Source organism: Ambystoma mexicanum, chromosome 5p, assembly GCF_040938575.1.
Source record: "Ambystoma mexicanum isolate Mex_15411 chromosome 5p, UKY_AmexF1_1, whole genome shotgun sequence".
NCBI lineage: Eukaryota > Metazoa > Chordata > Amphibia > Caudata > Ambystomatidae > Ambystoma > Ambystoma mexicanum.
Genome location: NC_090930.1, coordinates 392352247 through 392370328, shown reverse-complemented (window position 1 = coordinate 392370328; position 18082 = coordinate 392352247).

Genomic DNA, 18082 nt, shown 5'->3' with positions numbered 1-18082 from the left:
TTCCCCCCAACCCCCGCTCATGCGTTGTGTTTCCGTTGTGTTCCCCCCACCCCCCGCTCATGCCCCGTGTCTCCCTCGTGTTGCCCCCACACCCCGCTCATGCCCCGTGTCTCCCTCCTGTACCCCCACCCCGCGCTCATGCCCCTTGTCTCCCTCCTGTACCCCAGCCCCCGCTCATGTCCCGTGTCTCCCTCCTGTTCCCCCCACTCCCCGCTCATGCCCTGTGTCTCCCACCTGTTCCCCCCACCCCTCTGCTCATACCCCTTTGTCTCCCTCCTGTTGCCCCCCACACCCCGCCCATGCCCTGTGTCTCCCCTGCTCCCCCCAACCCCCCGCTCATGCCCCATGTCTCCCTCCTTTTCCCCTCCACCCCCCGCTCATGCCCCGTGTCTCCCCTGTTCCCCCCCACCCCCACTCATGCCCCGTGTCTCCCCTGTTCCCCCTCACCCCCCGGTCATGCCCCGTGTCTCCCTCCTTTTCTCCCCCACCCCCCGCTCATGCCCCTTGTCTCCGCTGTTCCCCCAGCACCCGCTCATGCCCTGTGTCTCCCCTGTTCCCCCCCACCAACCAGTAATGCCCATCGTCTGTTCCCCCCACCCCGGTCATGCATCGTGTCTCTCTCCAGTTCCCCCCACCCACCGCTCATGCCCCGTGTCGCTCTCCTGTTGCCCCCCACCCCCGCTCATGCCCTGTGTCTCTCTCCTGTTGCCCCCCACCCCCTGCTCATGCCCCGTGTCTCTCTCCTGTTCCCCCCACCCCCCGCTCATGCCCCGTGTCTCCCCTGTTCCCCCCAACCCAGTTCATGCCCCGTGTCTCTCCCCTGTTCCCCTCCGCTTATGCCCCGTGTCTCTCTCCTGTTCCCCCGCAGCCCCGCTCATGCCCCGTGTCTCCCCTGTTCCCCCAACCCCCTGCTCATGCCCCTCGTCTCTCTATTGTTCCCCCATCCCCCACTTATGCCCCGTGTCTCCCTACTATTCTCCTGTTCCCCCACCCCCGGTCATGCCCCATGTCTCCCTCCTTTTCCCCTCCACCCCCCGCTCATGCCCCGTCTCTCCCCTGTTCCCCCCCACCCCCACTCATGCCCCGTGTCTCCCCTGTTCCCCCCCACCCCCCAGCATGGTGGGTGTTCAAGCTACGTTCAATTGAAACAGGCCTCAATGAGGCAGCACCACTGGATAACTGGCACTATTATGGGGCTGCCTTCAACTTCCTAGACTTTCAACCTCCTGGTAACATGCCCACCCCAGCAATACTCACATGCCACATTTTACATTCGATTAGCTTACTTTTCTCCCTTCACTAGAGTTAGTGAGGCCCCAGGTTGAACAATATGTTTTTCTGACTCTCCAGCTGGAATTATTTGTCTGTTTATGCTCTATTTGGTCATAAGTGCATTTCATTTATCCAAACTGTGCTTCAATTGCTTCTGTATTATATACTATTGATTTTTCATGGTGAATTTATAGGTGTACCACTCTATGTTTAAAACATTTGCACCTTCTAAAGTTTGGCCTCGCTGTTTCTTTCCCTCCCCCCCTTTCTCTTCCTGCCCCCCCCCGCCCACTCCCACCGGCTTTCCTTTCAGACAGCTCTTGCCTCCCATATGCTCCTTCCTCGTTTCGAGGAGCTACCTTGAGGTTCCTGATTGCTTCCGGACAGCTGGGATCACTTTTTCCCTTGTTCCATTTTTCACTTTTGCCACTCCCGTGGTATGCCAGGCAGCTTTCTTCTAGTTCGTTTGCATTTAGCTGCCACTTACACACGCGCATGGGAGCAGCGTTACTCACAGGCCCAACTCCTTCGAACCACGCATGCGCGCGGGATTAGTGCCTTCCCCCGCAGCAATGCCTATGCGCACACGCGGGGGAGCAGTGCACTCTTTCATGTTCCCTACCGCGCATGCGCATATGGGAAGTGTCTCGGTACAAGGCTGCTACGTGCACTCGCAGCCCTCATAGGCAGCCTTCCGCCGCCCGGCAGCCCCACAGCCTTACTTCGGATTGCTGTCCGGCACCCTTCAGGTAAACAGCAAAGGGCACCCGCTATTCCCACTTTCATGCTACTCTCTAGGGTGTTTTTCAAATACTTTACACTAGCCTAGCACATAGGCTTGTTCATTTCTAATGGCCTCTTCATTGTTTTGTCTCCCCTGTTCTGCCCTCCATTTTAGATTTTCCAACTGTCCACTGTTACAGGGGCACTCCTCTGAAACCGCGGCCCCTCAACTTATCTGTGTTGGGCCTTATTTTTGCAGCCCCCTGCCTGCCCAAGATTTCAGTTGGGCCTCCAAGTGTCCTGGCCCTTACTGGAAGGTGCCCAGCTCACACCGTTTCAGGTAGGAAATTCATCTTCCTACAGTTCTGGTAGGATTTGTTCCTTCTCCTGGGTTTCACCAGTCTTTATTTACACATTGGTATTCTTCTGTTATTAGGTGGGGACCCCACTTATGAACTTCGGACCCTGCCGCCTTGTAGCCACTGAATCATCACGGCTTTTCGAGACGGGACTGCTGCACTCTCCTCCCCCCGTCCTTCTCTCCTCACTTTCTCCCCGTCCGGACCGATGCTTCAGGTTGGCAACTTACTTTTTTCCTTGTTTTTAATGAGAGCTCCCCTCTCTTTTAGCCATACGGGTCATTCTTCTGTATGTAGCACACTGTTACCAATTTACGGTACAGATGTTCTTTGTGAGTCTCTAACACCCCCCTTTCCTCTTGTTCTTGTTTATCACCTATAGGGAGATACAATCCTCTTTTGGCCCAGATGAAGGCACCCACACTGGAAGCCGAAACGTCCAAGGGTCCAGAAACACCACTGTAGACCCAACCTATATCTTTGGGAATGTTTTCTTTTCCTGACGTAGACCGACTGAGGATTGGTCACTTATAGATCTGTATAATAGTGTACAACTATATAGGTTTCACCATTAATACTGTGAGGCAAACTGTTGCCCCCCTATATGTGAATGTACACAACTTTACTAACATTCACCACTCTGTCCTGCTTAACTTGGTGCTACAGAGCTCCCCAATTGGGAAAACAATTTGTTAAACAATCTGTCAAACCTTATTTGTAACCAAAACAAGTGTTACCCTGTTGCTGCTGGTAAAATAACCTTACAATGCAAATGATGAAGTTGTAAGTAATTTTTCTTTTTGGTTTGAGACTGATGCTTTACTATTGCCTTGAAAAATTCTTTTGCTTTTATACCAGAACACTGCATTTCCGTTTTTGTTGTTTTGTTAAAGAATACTGAGTGCATTAAAATAAATTGCACCTTATAAAACTGGTTGTTTGTAAGAGAATTTGCGTATACAATACAAAGTACATTGTCTTGTTTTCAACCCCCAGGGGATGTCAGATTACATCACTAGGATGAATCATAGGTTAACTTCTACATAGACCACCTATTTTATAAAACCCACCACATACATAAGTTAGAGTATGGTGTAACTTTGTTAGGCGGTTACCCCCTTATGTGACACACTGCTTACTTCAGCCTTCGGTTCCGCCATTATGGGCTGCCCCTCTAGTGTACCTACCCCCCCACCCCCCGGTCATGCCCCGTGTCTCCCTCCTTTTCTCCCTCACCCCCCGCTCATGCCCCTTGTCTCCGCTGTTCCCCCCAGCACCCGCTCATGCCCCGTGTCTCCCCTGTTCCCCCCACCAACCACTAATGCCCATTGTCTCCCCTGTGCCCCCCACCCCCTGCTAATTGTCTCTCTTGTTCCCCCCACCCCCCGCTCATTCCCCATGTCTCCCTCCTTTTCACCTAATACCCCGCTCATGCCCCTTGTCTCTCTCCTGTTCCCCCCACCCCCCGCTCATGCCCCGTGTCTCACCTGTTCCCCCCACCCCAGTTAATGCCCCGTGTCTCTCCCCTGTTCCCCTCCGCTTATGCCCCGTGTCTCTCTCCTGTTCCCCCGCAACCCCTGCTCATGCCCCGTGTCTCCCTGTTCCCCCAACCCCCTGCTCATGCCCCTCGTCTCTCTATTGTTCCCCCATCCCCCACTTATGCCCCGTGTCTCCCTCCTATTCTCCTGTTCCCCCATCCCCGGTCATGCCCTGTGTCTCCCTCGTGTTGCCCCCACCCCTGCTCATGCCCCGTGTTGCCCTCCACCCCCCACTCATGCCCTGTGTCTCCCCCGTGTTGCACCCCACCCCCCTCTCATGCCCGGTATCTCCATCGTGTTGCCCCCACCCCCCTCTCATGCCCCGTGTCTCCCTCGTGTTGGCCCCCACCCCCCAAAAATGCCCCGTGTCTCCCTCGTGTTGCCCAACACCGCCAGCTCATGCCCCTTGTCTCCCTCATGTTGTCCCCCACCCACAGCTCATGCCCCGTGTCTCCCTCCTGTACCCCCACCCCCTGCTCATGCCCCGTGTCTCCATTGTTGCCCCCCACCCGCCGCTCATGCCCTGTGTCACTCTCCTGTTGCCCCCCACCCCCCGGTCATGCATCGTGTCTCTCTCCTGTTCCCCTCATCCCCCGCTCATGCCCCGTGTTTCCCTCCTGTTACTGCCCACCCCCGCTCATGCCCTGTGTCCCTCTCCTGTTGCCCCCCACCCCCTGATCATGCCCCGTGTCTCTTTCCTGTTCCCTCCACCCCCCGCTCATGCCCCATTTCTCCCCTGTTCCCCCCACCCCAGTTCATGCCCCGTGTCTCTCCCCTGTTCCCCAGCGCTTATGCCCCGTGTCTCTTTCCTGTTCCCCCCAGCACCTGCTCATGCCCGGTGTCTCTCCTGTTCCCCCCTCCCCCTGCTCCAGCCCCTCATATCTCTCTTGTTCCCCCGACCCCCCACTTATGCCCTGTGTCTCCCTCCTGTTCTCCTGTTCCCCCACCCCCGGTCATGGACCGTGTCTCCCTCGTGTTGCCCCCCACCCCCTGCTCATGACCGTGTCTCCCTCGTGTTACCCCCATCCCCCGCTCATGCCCCGTGTCTCCCTCGTGTTGCCCCCCAGCCCCGCTCATGCCCCTTGTCTCCCTCGTGCTGCCCCCCACCCCCTGCTCATGCCCTGTGTCTCTCTCCTGTACCCCCACCCCCCGCTCATGCCCTGTGTCTACCTCGTGTTACCCCCCCACCCCCGCTCATGCCCCGTGTCTCCCTCCTGTTCCCCCACTCCCCGCTCATGTCCCGTGTCTCCCTCCTGATCCCCCCACCCCCATGCTCATACCCCGTGTCTCCCTTGTGTTACCCCCCATCCCCCGCTCAAGCCCCATGTCTCCCCATGTTGCCCCCCTCCCCTCGCTCATGCCCTGTGTCTCCCTGTTCCCCCCACCCCCGCTCATGCCCCGTGTCTCCCCTGTTCCTCCCTACCCCCGCTCATACCCTGTGTCTCCCTCCTTTTCCTCCTCACCCCCCGCTCATGCCCCGTGTCTCCCCTGTACCCCCCACCCCCGCTCATGCCCCGTGTCTCCCCTGTTCCCCCCACCCCGATCATGCCCTGTATCTCCCTCCTTTTCTCCCCCACCCCCTGTTCATGCCCCTTGTCTCCCCTGTTCCCCCCCACCCTCCCGCTCATGCCCCGTGTCTCTCCCCTGTTCCCCTCCGCTTATGCCCCGTGTCTCTCTCCTGTTCCCCCGCAACCCCTGCTCATGCCCCGTGTCTCCCTGTTCCCCCAACCCCCTGCTCATGCCCCTCGTCTCTCTATTGTTCCCCCATCCCCCACTTATGCCCCGTGTCTCCCTCCTATTCTCCTGTTCCCCCACCCCCGGTCATGCCCTGTGTCTCCCTCGTGTTGCCCCCACCCCTGCTCATGCCCCGTGTTGCCCTCCACCCCCCACTCATGCCCTGTGTCTCCCCCGTGTTGCACCCCACCCCCCTCTAATGCCCGGTATCTCCATCGTGTTGCCCCCACCCCCCTCTCATGCCCCGTGTCTCCCTCGTGTTGGCCCCCACCCCCCAACCATGCCCCGTGTCTCCCTCGTGTTGCCCAACACCGCCAGCTCATGCCCCTTGTCTCCCTCATGTTGTCCCCCACCCACCGCTCATGCCCCGTGTCTCCCTCCTGTACCCCCACCCCCTGCTCATGCCCCGTGTCTCCATTGTTGCCCCCCACCCACCGCTCATGCCCTGTGTCACTCTCCTGTTGCCCCCCACCCCCCGGTCATGCATCATGTCTCTCTCCTGGTCCCCTCATCCCCCGCTCATGCCCCGTGTTTCCCTCCTGTTACTGCCCACCCCCGCTTATGCCCTGTGTCCCTCTCCTGTTGCCCCCCACCCCCTGCTCATGCCCCGTGTCTCTTTCCTGTTCCCTCCACCCCCCGCTCATGCCCCATTTCTCCCCTGTTCCCCCCCACCCCAGTTCATGCCCCGTGTCTCTCCCCTGTTCCCCACCGCTTATGCCCCGTGTCTCTCTCCTGTTCCCCCAGCACCTGCTCATGCCCGGTGTCTCTCCTGTTCCCCCCCTCCCCCTGCTCCAGCCCCTCGTCTCTCTCTTGTTCCCCCGACCCCCCACTTATGCCCTGTGTCTCCCTCCTGTTCTCCTGTTCCCCCACCCCCGGTCATGGACCGTGTCTCCCTCGTGTTGCCCCCCACCCCCTGCTCATGACCGTGTCTCCCTCGTGTTACCCCCATCCCCCGCTCATGCCCCGTGTCTCCCTCGTGTTGCCCCCCAGCCCCGCTCATGCCCCTTGTCTCCCTCGTGCTGCCCCCTACCCCCTGCTCATGCCCTGTGTCTCCCTCCTGTACCCCCACCCCCCGCTCATGCCCTGTGTCTACCTCGTGTTACCCCCCCACCCCCGCTCATGCCCCATGTATCCCTCCTGTTCCCCCACCCCCCGCTCAAGTCCCGTGTCTCCCTCCTGATCCCCCCACCCCCATGCTCATACCCCGTGTCTCCCTTGTGTTACCCCCCACCCCCTGCTCAAGCCCCGTGTCTCCCCATGTTGCCCCCTCCCCTCGCTCATGCCCTGTGTCTCCCTGTTCCCCCCACCCGCGCTCATGCCCTGTGTCTCCCCTGTTCCTCCCTACCCCCGCTCATACCCTGTGTCTCCCTCCTTTTCCTCCTCACCCCCCGCTCATGCCCCCTGTCTCCCCTGTACCCCCCACCCCCGCTCATGCCCCGTGTCTCCCATGTTCCCCCCCACCCCGATCATGCCCTGTATCTCCCTCCTTTTCTCCCCCACCCCCTGTTCATGCCCCTTGTCTCCCCTGTTCCCCCCCACCCTCCCGCTCATGCCCCGTGTCTCCCCCCCACCCCCGGCTCATGCCCCATGTCTCCCCTGTTCCTCCCCATCCCCCGCTCATGCCCCTTGTCTCCCCTGTTCTCCCCCACCCCTGCTCATGGCCCGTGTTTCTCTTGTTACCCCCCACCCCTCGCTCATGCCCTGTGTCTCTCTCCTGTTGCCCTCCACCCCCTGCTCATGCCCCTTGTCTCTCTCCTGTTCCCCCACCCCTCGATCATGCCCCGTGTCTCCCCTGTTCCCCATCACCCCAGTTCATGCCCTGTGTCTCTCCCCTGTTCCCCTCCGCTTATGCCCCGTGTCTCTCTCCTGTTCCCCCGCAGACCCCACTCATGCCCCGTGTCTCCCCTGTTCCCCCAACCCCCTGCTCATGCCCCTCGTCTCTCTATTGTTCCCCCATCCCCCACTTATGCCCCGTGTCTCCCTCCTATTCTCCTGTTCCCCCACCCCCGGTCATGCCCTGTGTCTCCCTCGTGTTGCCCCCACCCCTGCTCATGCCCCGTGTTGCCCTCCACCCCCCACTCATGCCCTGTGTCTCCCCCGTGTTGCACCCCACCCCCCTCTCATGCCCCGTATCTCCCTCGTGTTTCCCCCACCCCCCTCTCATGCCCCGTGTCTCCCTCATGTTGGCCCCCACCCCCCACTCATGCCCCGTGTCTCCCTCGTGTTGCCCCCCACCCCCAGCTCATGCCCCTTGTCTCCCTCATGTTGTCCCCCATCCACCGCTCATGCCCAGTGTCTCCCTCCTGTACCCCCACCCCCTGCTCATGCCCCGTGTCTCCATTGTTGCCCCCCACCCGCCGCTCATGCCCTGTGTCACTCTCCTGTTGCCCCCCACCCCCCAGTCATGCATCGTGTCTCTCTCCTGTTCCCCTCATCCCCCGGTCATGCCCCGTGTTTCCCTTCTGTTACTCCCCACCCCCGCTCATGCCCTGTGTCCCTCTCCTGTTGCCCCCCACCCCCTGCTCATGCCCCGTGTCTCTTTCCTGTTCCCTCCACCCCTGCTCATGCCCCATTTCTCCCCTGTTCCCCCCCACCCCAGTTCATGCCCCGTGTCTCTCCCCTGTACCCCACCGCTTATGCCCCGTGTCTCTCTCCTGTTCCCCCAGCCCCTGCTCATGCCCGGTGTCTCTCCTGTTCCCCCCCACCCCCTGCTCCAGCACCTCATCTCTCTCTTGTTCCCCCGACCCCCCACTTATGCCCTGTGTCTCCCTCCTGTTCTCCTGTTCCCCCACCCCCGGTCATGGACCGTGTCTCCCTCGTGTTGCCCCCCACCCCCTGCTCATGACCGTGTCTCCCTCGTGTTGCCCCCATCCCCCGCTCATGCCCCGTGTCTCCCTCGTGTTGCCCCCCAGCCCCGCTCATGCCCTGTGTCTCCCTCGTGTTGCCCCCCACCCCCCGCTCATGCCCCGTGTCTCCTTCCTGTACCCCCACCCCCCGCTCATGCCCCGTGTCTACCTCGTGTTACCCCCCCACCCCCGCTCATGCCCCATGTCTCCCTCCTGTTCCCCCACCCCCCGCTCATGTCCCGTGTCTCCCTCCTGTTCCCCCATGTTCATACCCCGTGTCTCCCTTGTGTTACCCCCCAACCCCACTCAAGCCCCATGTCTCCCCCTGTTGCCCCCCTCCCGTCGCTCATGCCCTGTGTCTCCCCTGTTCCCCCCACCTCCGCTCATGCCCCGTGTCTCCCCTGTTCCCCCCCACCCCCGGTCATGCCCTGTGTCTCCCTCCTTTTCTCCCCCACCCCCTGGTCATGCCCCTTGTCTCCCCTGTTCCCCCCCACCCTCCCGCTCATGCCCCGTGTCTCCCCTGTTCCCCCCCATCCCCCGCTCATGCCCCATGTCTCCCCTGTTCCTCCCCAACCCCCGCTCATGCCCCTTGTCTCCCCTGTTGTCCCCCACCCCTGCTCATGGCCAGTGTCTCCCTAGTTCCTCCCCAGCCCCCGCTCATGCCCCGTGTCTCCCTCCTTTTCACCCCACCCCCTACTCATGCCCCTTGTCTCCTCTGTTCCCCCCACCTCCCGCTCATGCCCCATGTCGCCCCGTTGCCCCACCCCCATCTCATGCCCTGTGTCTCTCTCCTGTTGCCCCCTACCCCCACTCATGCCCCGTGTCTCTCTCCTATTCCCCCCACCCCCCGCTCATGCCCTGTGTCTCCCTCCTGTTACCCCCACCCCCCGCTCATGCCCTGTGTCTCTCTCCTGTTGCCCCCCACCCCTTCCTCATTCCCCATGCCTCTCTCCTGTTCCCCCTACCCCCCGCTTATGCCCGTGTCTCCCCTGTTTCCCCGCACCCCCCGCTCATGCCCCGTGTCTATCCCCTGTTCCCCCCACCCCTGCTCATGTCCCGTGTCTCCCCTGTTCCTCCCTACCCCCACTCATACCCTGTGTCTCCCTCCTTTTCCCCACCACCCCCCACTCATGCCCCGTGTCTCCCCTGTTCCCTCCCACCCCCGCTCATGCCCCGTGTCTCTCCTGTTCCCCCCCACCCTCCCGCTCATGCCCCGTGTCTCCCCTGTTCCCCCCCACCCCCTGCTCATGCCCCATGTCTCCCCTGTTCCTCCCCATCCCCCGCTCATGCCCCTTGTCTCCCCTGTTCTCCCCCACCCCTGCTCATGGCCCGTGTCTCTCTTGTTCCCCCCAACCCCCCGCTCATGCCCCGTGTCTCCCTCCTTTTCACCCCACCCCCTGCTCATGCCCCTTGTCTCCTCTGTTCCCCCCACCCCCCGCTCATGCCCCGTGTCTCCCCTGTTCCCCCCCACCCCCTGCTCATGCCCCATGTCTCCCCTGTTCCTCCCCATCCCCCGCTCATGCCCCTTGTCTCCCCTGTTCTCCCCCACCCCTGCTCATGGCCCGTGTCTCTCTTGTTCCCCCCAACCCCCCGCTCATGCCCCGTGTCTCCCTCATTTTCACCCCAGCCCCTGCTCATGCCCCTTGTCTCCTCTGTTCCCCCCACCCCCCGCTCATTCCCCGTGTCTCTCTACTGTTGCCCCCTACCCCCGCTCATGCCCCGTGTCACTCTCCTATTCCCCCTGCTCATGCCCTGTGTCTCCCTCCTGTTACCCCCACCCCCCGCTCATGCCCTGTGTCTCTCTCCTGTTGCCCCCACCCCCTGCTCATGCCCCATGTCTCTCTCCTGTTCCCCCTACCCCCCGCTTATGCCCCGTGTCTCCCCTGTTTCCCCCCACCCCCGCTCATGCCCTGTGTCTATCCCCTGTTCCCCCCACCCATGCTCATGCCCCGTGTCTCCCCTGTTCCTCCCTACCCCCACTCATACCCTGTGTCTCCCTCCTTTTCCCCCCACCCCTCACTCATGCCCCGTGTCTCCCCTGTTCCCCCCCACCCCCGCTCATGCCCCGTGTGTCCCCTGTTCCCTCCCACCCCCGGTCATGCCCTGTGTCTCCCTCCTTTTCTCCCCCACCCCCCGGTCATGCCCCTTGTCTCCCCTGTTCCCCCCACCCTCTCTCTCATGCCCCGTGTCTCCTCTGTTCCCCCCCACCCTCCCGTTCTTGCCCCGTGTCTCTCTCCTGTTGCCCCCACCCCCTGCTCATGCCCCATGTCTCTCTCCTGTTCCCCACCACCCCCTGCTCATGCCCCATGTCTCCCCTGTTCCTCCCCACCCCCCGCTCATGCCCCTTGTCTCCCCTGTTCTCCCCCACCCCCTGCTCATGTCCCATGTCTCTCTTGTTCCCCCCACGACCCACTCATGCCCCGTGTCTCCCTCCTTTTCACCCCACCCCCTGATCATGCCCCTTGTCTCCTCTGTTGACCCCCACCCCCGCTCATGCCCCTTGTCTCTCTCCTATTCCCCCTCATCCCCCGCTCATGCCCTTTGTCTCCCTCCTGTTACCCCCACCCCCCGCTCATGCCCTGTGTCGCTCTCCTGTTGCCCCCACCCCCTGCTCATGCCCCATGTCTCTCTCCTGTTCCCCACCACCCCCCGCTCATACCCCGTGTCTCCCCTGTTCCCCTCACCCCCGCTCATGCCCCTTGTCTCTCTCTTGTTCCCCCCATCCCCGCTCATGCCCCGTGTCTCCCTCCTGTTCCCCCACCCCCGCTCATGCCCTGTGTCTCCCTCCTGTTCCCCCATCCCCTGCTCATGCCCTGTGTCTCCCTCCTGTTCCCCCACCCCCCGTTCATGCCCCGTGTCTCTCTCCTGTTGCTCCATACCCCCCTGCACATGCCCCGTGTCTCCCTCCTGTTACCCCCCACCCCCTGCTCATGCCCCGTGTCTCCCTCCTGTTCCCCCCACCCCCTGCTCATGCCCTGTGTCTCCCTCCTGTGCACCACGCTTATGCCCCATGTCTGCCCTGTTCCCCAACATCCGCTCATGCCCCGTGTCTCCCCTGTTCCCTCCCACCCCCCGCTCATGCCCCGTGTCTCCCTTGTGTTACCCCCAGCCCCCGCTCATGCCCCGTGTCTCCCTCCTGTTCCCCCACCCCCCACGCATGCCCCGTGTCTCCCCCTGTTGCCCCCCACCCCCCACTCATGACCTGTGTCTCCCCTGTTCCCCCCACCCCCGCTCATGCCCCGTGTCTCCCCTGTTCCTCCCTACCCCCGCTAATACCCTGTGTCTCGCTCCTTTTCCCCCCCAACCCCTGCTCATGCCCTGTGTCTCCCCTGTTCCCCCCACCCCCCATGCCCTGTGTCTCCCCTGTTCCCCCACCCCCCGCTCATGCCCCATGTCTCCCCTGTTCCTCCCCACCCTCGCTCATGCCCCTTGTCTCCCCAGTTCTCCCCCACCCCCCGCTCATGCCCCGTGTCTCCCTCCTTTTCACCCCACCCCCTGCTCATGCCCCTTGTCTCCTCTGTTCCCCCCACCCCCCCACCCCGCTCATGCCCTGTGTCGCCCCTGTTCCCCCACCCCCCGCTCATGACCCATGTCTCTCTCCTGTTGCCCACCACCCCCTGCCCCGTGTCTCTCTCCTATTCCCCCCACCCCCGCTCATGCCCCGTGTCTCCCTCCTGTTGCCCCCCCACCCCCTGCCCATGCCCCATGTCTCTCTCCTGTTCCACCCACCCCCCGCTTATGCCCCATGTCTCCCCTGTTTCCCCCACCCCCCGCTCATTCCCCATGTCTCTCCCCTGTTCCCCCCAACCCCCACTCATGCCCCGTGTCTCCCCTGTTCCCCTCACCCCCGCTCAAGCCCCTTGTCTCTCTCTGTTTCCCCCCACCCCCCGCTCATGCCCCTTGTCTCCCTCCTGTTACCCCCACCCCCGCTCATGCCCCGTGTCTCCCTCCTGTTCCCCCCACCCCCTGCTCATGCCCCGTGTCTCCCTCCTGTTCCCCCACCCCCCGCTCATGCCCCGTGTCTCTCTCCTGTTGCTCCATACCCCCACGCACATGCCCCGTGTCTCCCTCCTGTTACCCCCACCCCCCGCTCATGCCCCGTGTCTCCCTCCTGTTCCCCCCACCCCTGCGCTCATGCCCGTGTCTCCCTCGTGTTACCCCTGCTCATGCCCCATGTCTCCCCCTGTTGCCGCCCACCCCCCGCTCATGCCCTGTGTCTCCCTTGTTCCCCCCACCCCCACTCATGCCCCGTGTCTCCCCTGTTCCTCCCTACCCCTGCTCATACCCCGTGTCTCCCTCCTTTTCCCCCCACCCCCTGCTCATGCCCCGTGTCTCCCCTGTTCCCCCCCACCCCCGCTCATGCCCCGTGTCTCCCCTGTTCCCCCCACCCCCCTTTCATGCCCCATGTCTCTCCTGTTCCCCCCACCCCTGCTCATGCCCCATGTCTCCCTGTCATGAAGCCCGCTCCCGGGGAGCCGGTTCAAGCCCTGCGTCCCCGAAAGCGGACATCCAGTCCCCAAGGAAGGACCCAGCAACCCCATATAGGGGCCCTTTGGACAGTGTCCTGGCGCCTATGGCGCCAGGCTCATAAAAGACATCAGCCCTGGCGCCATATGCGCCAGTCTCATTATGGGAGTGCTTGGGTGCACTTACCTGATGGAGACCATGCTGCAGGATCCCGGCCTCCTTGAGGCCTGAAAGGAACTACTTTACCTGTGGGACTAATTTACCATCCGGGCGTGGTCGGGGAAGGATACATACCTGATTGGAGGAAGGATACATACCTGGAACTTCTTCCAAGGCTATTTAAACCCCACCCAAACAGCCACACGTGCTTCGCGTTGTTCTGCATCTAGCAGCTGGACGCTCACCGTGTCTGCTCCTGCATCCTGACTTCTGCCACGCCTGCCAGCATCATGGATCACCTGCAAAGGAAGAGACGAAGAGAACAGAAGAAGGAAAAGTCCTTACCTGCTAAATCCACATCCCGGAGACATCTCGCCGACAATCCTGAAAAGGAAGACTTTTATTTAAAAGCTCATCGCGTCGATCGCTGCAGCGCCGCATTCCACTCACCTTTACAGGGCGCCTCCATGTTCAGCAGCGATCATCCGGATTCGCAGTCACGCCCCAGCGCCTAGGGAGAAAAAGACAAGAACAAAAGGTGAGAGAGAGAAGGGAATAAGGAAAGCTAAATCTCCATGTTAAGACTTACCTGTTGATTCATTCCCTCTTCATTTCGGGTCCGCGCTGCATCCTAGCGTTTCCGGACCCCGGCCTCTAAGGGGAAAAAGAGACATCAGCGTTAATGAGTGAATGAAAAGACATTACCAAAGCGCCCCTGCATCAGAAGCAGGATGGAGACCCTAAGGTGAGATGCTACTAGGAATCACAGAAGGGTTTCGAGGAGGGTGAGAGGGGAAAGTGGGAGGCCGATTGCATTACCCCGCAGACAGTTAATCCCCTATTTTCGCCTACAGAAGGATACTTCTGCGAGCCAGACAAGCCAGATTTGGCGGGCCCGGTCCAGTCCGTCTTCCGAACCCTGCGCATCACCTTAGAAGAGGTCACAGCAGCGCGAACCAGGCCAGCGCCTCCGTGGGAGTCAGGTGAGCGTTACAGAACGCGAAGCCTTCCTACAAATTCCCACCCAGTCGCTATGGAAAGTTCTGAGACTGATCAGTTGGCCCTATTACTGGGGGAATTACGGTCCGAAGTACATGCCGCTCGTCAAGAGACTAATGCCCTCAGGAGGGAATTAATAATATCAAAGGAAAGAACTGATGACCTGGCCAGACAGCTTTTGCAAGGTCAAGCTGGGCAAACTCCTCTACCCGGTTCCAGTAACCCTGTGCAGATTAATCTACCTGGAAACATGCCGCTGGCCCCACCTGAACGCTTTGCTGGGGACCCCAAACGATTCGCCGTATTCATGAATCAGTGTCGTTTGCACTTCCTATGCAGACCTGGGGCCTTCCCTAATGATCAGACCAAGGTAGCCTTTGTATTGTCATATCTCAGCGGCTGCGCTGCCGATTGGTCAGTTCCACTGGTTACTCAAGATGACCCGATTCTCTGTGATTTTCAAGGGTTTCAAGCAAGCATGGAAAGGTTATTTGCTCGACACTCTCAGGGGCAGGCTCTGGATGACGAACTTCAATCCCTGCGACAGGGCAATCAGGACCTCCTATCCTATATTGCAACCTTTAATAGACTAATTGTGGAAACGGGATGGCCATAGGATAAAAGAGTCACGTGGTTTTGTCGAGGCCTACGCGGAGAACATAAAGATGTCTTGGCCCAAGTTGTAAATCCGCCCCAAGAATGCACAGAGTATATAGACTTAGTGGTCCAATTGGATCACAGACTTCAAAACAGAAAAGCAGATCGGTCCATGTTTGAGACCCGGGTGTTGGTCAAGACCCATGCTAATCCCAAGGGAGTTGATGACTCTGAGCCTATGCAAATTGGAGGGGTTAAAGGATCCTTAACTCAAAAGGAACGTGAAAGGAGGTGGCAGTTAAAATTATGTCTTTATTGTGGGAATTCTGGACACTTTCTACGAGATTGCCCCGCAAAACCGCCCCGAAAGGCGGTAGGAGCCGCTGATAAAAACCATGAAGACTCTGTTTTCGGGAAACGACTCCGCCCGACAAGCGTAGGGGTCCGCTTGCCGAGCTTGAAAACTAACTCTCAGACCTCGCATTTCATTGTGCCAATGGTTCTCGTAGATCCAGAACAGCCTAAGCGGTTGCATGCAATAAAGGCATACATCGATAGTGGGGCTATTGGAAACTATGTGGATCGTGAATTGGTCTCTAGGATTAACCTCCCTCTCCGTCCTAAAACCAGCAAAGATGTCATCACCACAGTCGATGGAACTGAAATTGCCTCTGGACCGGTAACACATTCCACTACTGAGGTGACTCTTATTGGTCCCGACCGCCATCGGGAGGGTGTTGTGTTTGATGTAATCAAGGCTCCACAGTTTCAGGTTATTCTTGGAATCCCTTGGTTAGAGACACATAATCCTCGAATTGATTGGCGAGCTAAGAGAATAACCTTACCGGATTGTACACAAACCTGCTACCCAGAAAACCTGAAGATTAATCTAGCATCTGTAACCTCTGCCTCCATGCAACTACCTCCGGAATACCAAGACTTTCAGGACGTCTTCCAAAAGGAACAGGCCAACACGTTACCTCCTCACAGATCGTACGATTGCCAAATCGATCTGGTGCCCGGTGCACAACCCCCTTGTAGCAGGATTTATGCCCTTACCGAACCTGAGAACCTGCATTTGAGACAATATTTGGATCAATACCTAGCTAATGGTTTTATTCGCCTGTCAAAGTCCCCGGCATCCTCGGCTTTGTTCTTCGTGCCCAAAAAAGAAGGCGACCTTAGAACTTGTATCGATTAATGCGCATTGAACCAGATAACGGTTAAAAACCGTTATCCTCTGCCTCTGATTGCTGAACTCCTTGACCAGGTGAAGGACGCTTGCATATACACCAAGTTAGATCTCCGGGGGGCTTATCATCTGGTACGAGTTAAAGAAGGCGACGAATGGAAAACTGCCTTCCGTACTAAATACGGATTATTCGAGTACCAAGTGATGCCTTTCGGATTGTGTAACGCGCCGGCTGTCTTCCAATACTTCATGAATGATGTCCTTCGGGAACTCATCGATGTTTGTGTTGTCGTATATATCGATGACATTCTGGTGTACTCCTCTTCGGAATCTGATCACAGAAAACACGTCAGGGCAGTACTTGAAAAACTGCGCCAACACAAACTATTTGCTAAATTGGAGAAATGTGTTTTCCATACCACAGAAGTCGAGTTTCTAGGTTTCATCCTGACACCCAAAGGAGTCCGAATGGACTCAAGAAAAGTGGATGCCATCCTCAAATGGCCATCACCTAGCTCTGTAAAAGGGGTTCAAAGCATGCTCGGCTTTGCCAATTTCTATCGCAGGTTTATCCCAGAATTTTCACGCGTGGTACAACCCATTACTGCACTCTTGAGGAAAAATAAACGTTTTGAATGGTCTGAAGAAGCCGAGCAGGCCTTTCAGAATTTAAAGGCTAAGTTTACCTCTGCACCTATATTGAAACACCCGTGTCCAGATCTCCCTTATGTCGTCGAGACTGGCGCATCCAGCCTAGCCATGGGAGCTGTCCTGTCCCAAAGAGATCCCGAAACCAACCAACTGCATCCCGTAGCATTTTGGTCCAGAAAATTCTCGGCACCCGAGGTTAATTATGCAATCACTGACAAAGAACTGTTAGCCATCAAGTCCGCTTTTAAAGCCTGGCAGCATTATCTGCTTGGCGCTCGACATACCATCACAGTGATCACTGATCACCGGAATTTACAGTATTTGAAAACCGCCAAGGCTCAGTCATCACGGCAGCTCCAATGGGCTTTGTTTTTCGCTGAATTTGATTTCGTGATTACCTATCGACCTGGCTGCAAGAATGGCAAAGCAGATGCCTTATCCCGAATCGGAATGGGAGAATCTGATACAAACTCAGAACCAGTACCAATAATTCCCAAACAGAGGATTCTAGGCATGACTTCGTTACAGATGCTTGAAGACATTCAAGCCAGAGTGAAACAACTCCTGGACCCTACAACCTTACAGGATTGGATACAAAAGGGATCAGACTTTACCATAGATAATGGTTTACCTTTTTTCCAAGGACGCTTATTCCTGCAACATAAGGAATTACACGAACTAGTTATTTCCGGTTATCATGATACATTAATAGAGGGACACCCCGGTATTGCCAAGACAGAGGAAAAGGTGAAACGACAATTTTGGTGGCTCTCTTGGCGAAAAGATGTTACATCTTTTGTGATGTCCTGTGGTGTTTGCGCCCAAAATAAAAGTCAAAAGAAAAGACCAGCCGGTCTCCTTCAACCTCTAGACATACCGCCAGCACCCTGGCACACCCTATCAATGGATTTTATTACGGACCTGCCTCCTTGTTCGGGGTACAATACTATTCTGGTAATTGTGGATTTGTTTTCCAAAATGGCCCACTTTATTCCTTTCAAAGGTTTACCTTCAGCTTCTGTCCTAGCTAAAGAATTCCTTGAAAATATTGTTCGGCTACATAGATTCCCATCTATACTAATCTCTGACCGGGGAAGCCAATTCATTTCCCACTTCTGGCGCAAATGTTGTCAAATGGCGCAGATCGACGTAAGATTATCGACCAGTCACCACCCTCAGACCGATGGTCAGACCGAGAGGACAAATCAGACCCTTGAGCAGTACTTACGGTGTATGTTACAGCAATCTGAAAGCAACTGGAAAGACATTCTTTGGATAGCCGAATACGCATATAATAATTCGGTACACTCTGGAACTGGTCACAGTCCTTTTTATACCTTGTTTGGGCATCACCCTCGAACCTCAAACCTTGACTCACCTCAGAACCTCGGAATGCCTGCAGTAGAACATCTGCATTCTACAATTACCCAAGCCTTCAAAGAGGCAACTACGCATTTACAACAAGCCAAGAGAAAATACAAGGAGAATGCTGATCTACATCGGAGTGAAGCACCTCCGTATCAGATTGGGGATCAAGTGAGGTTA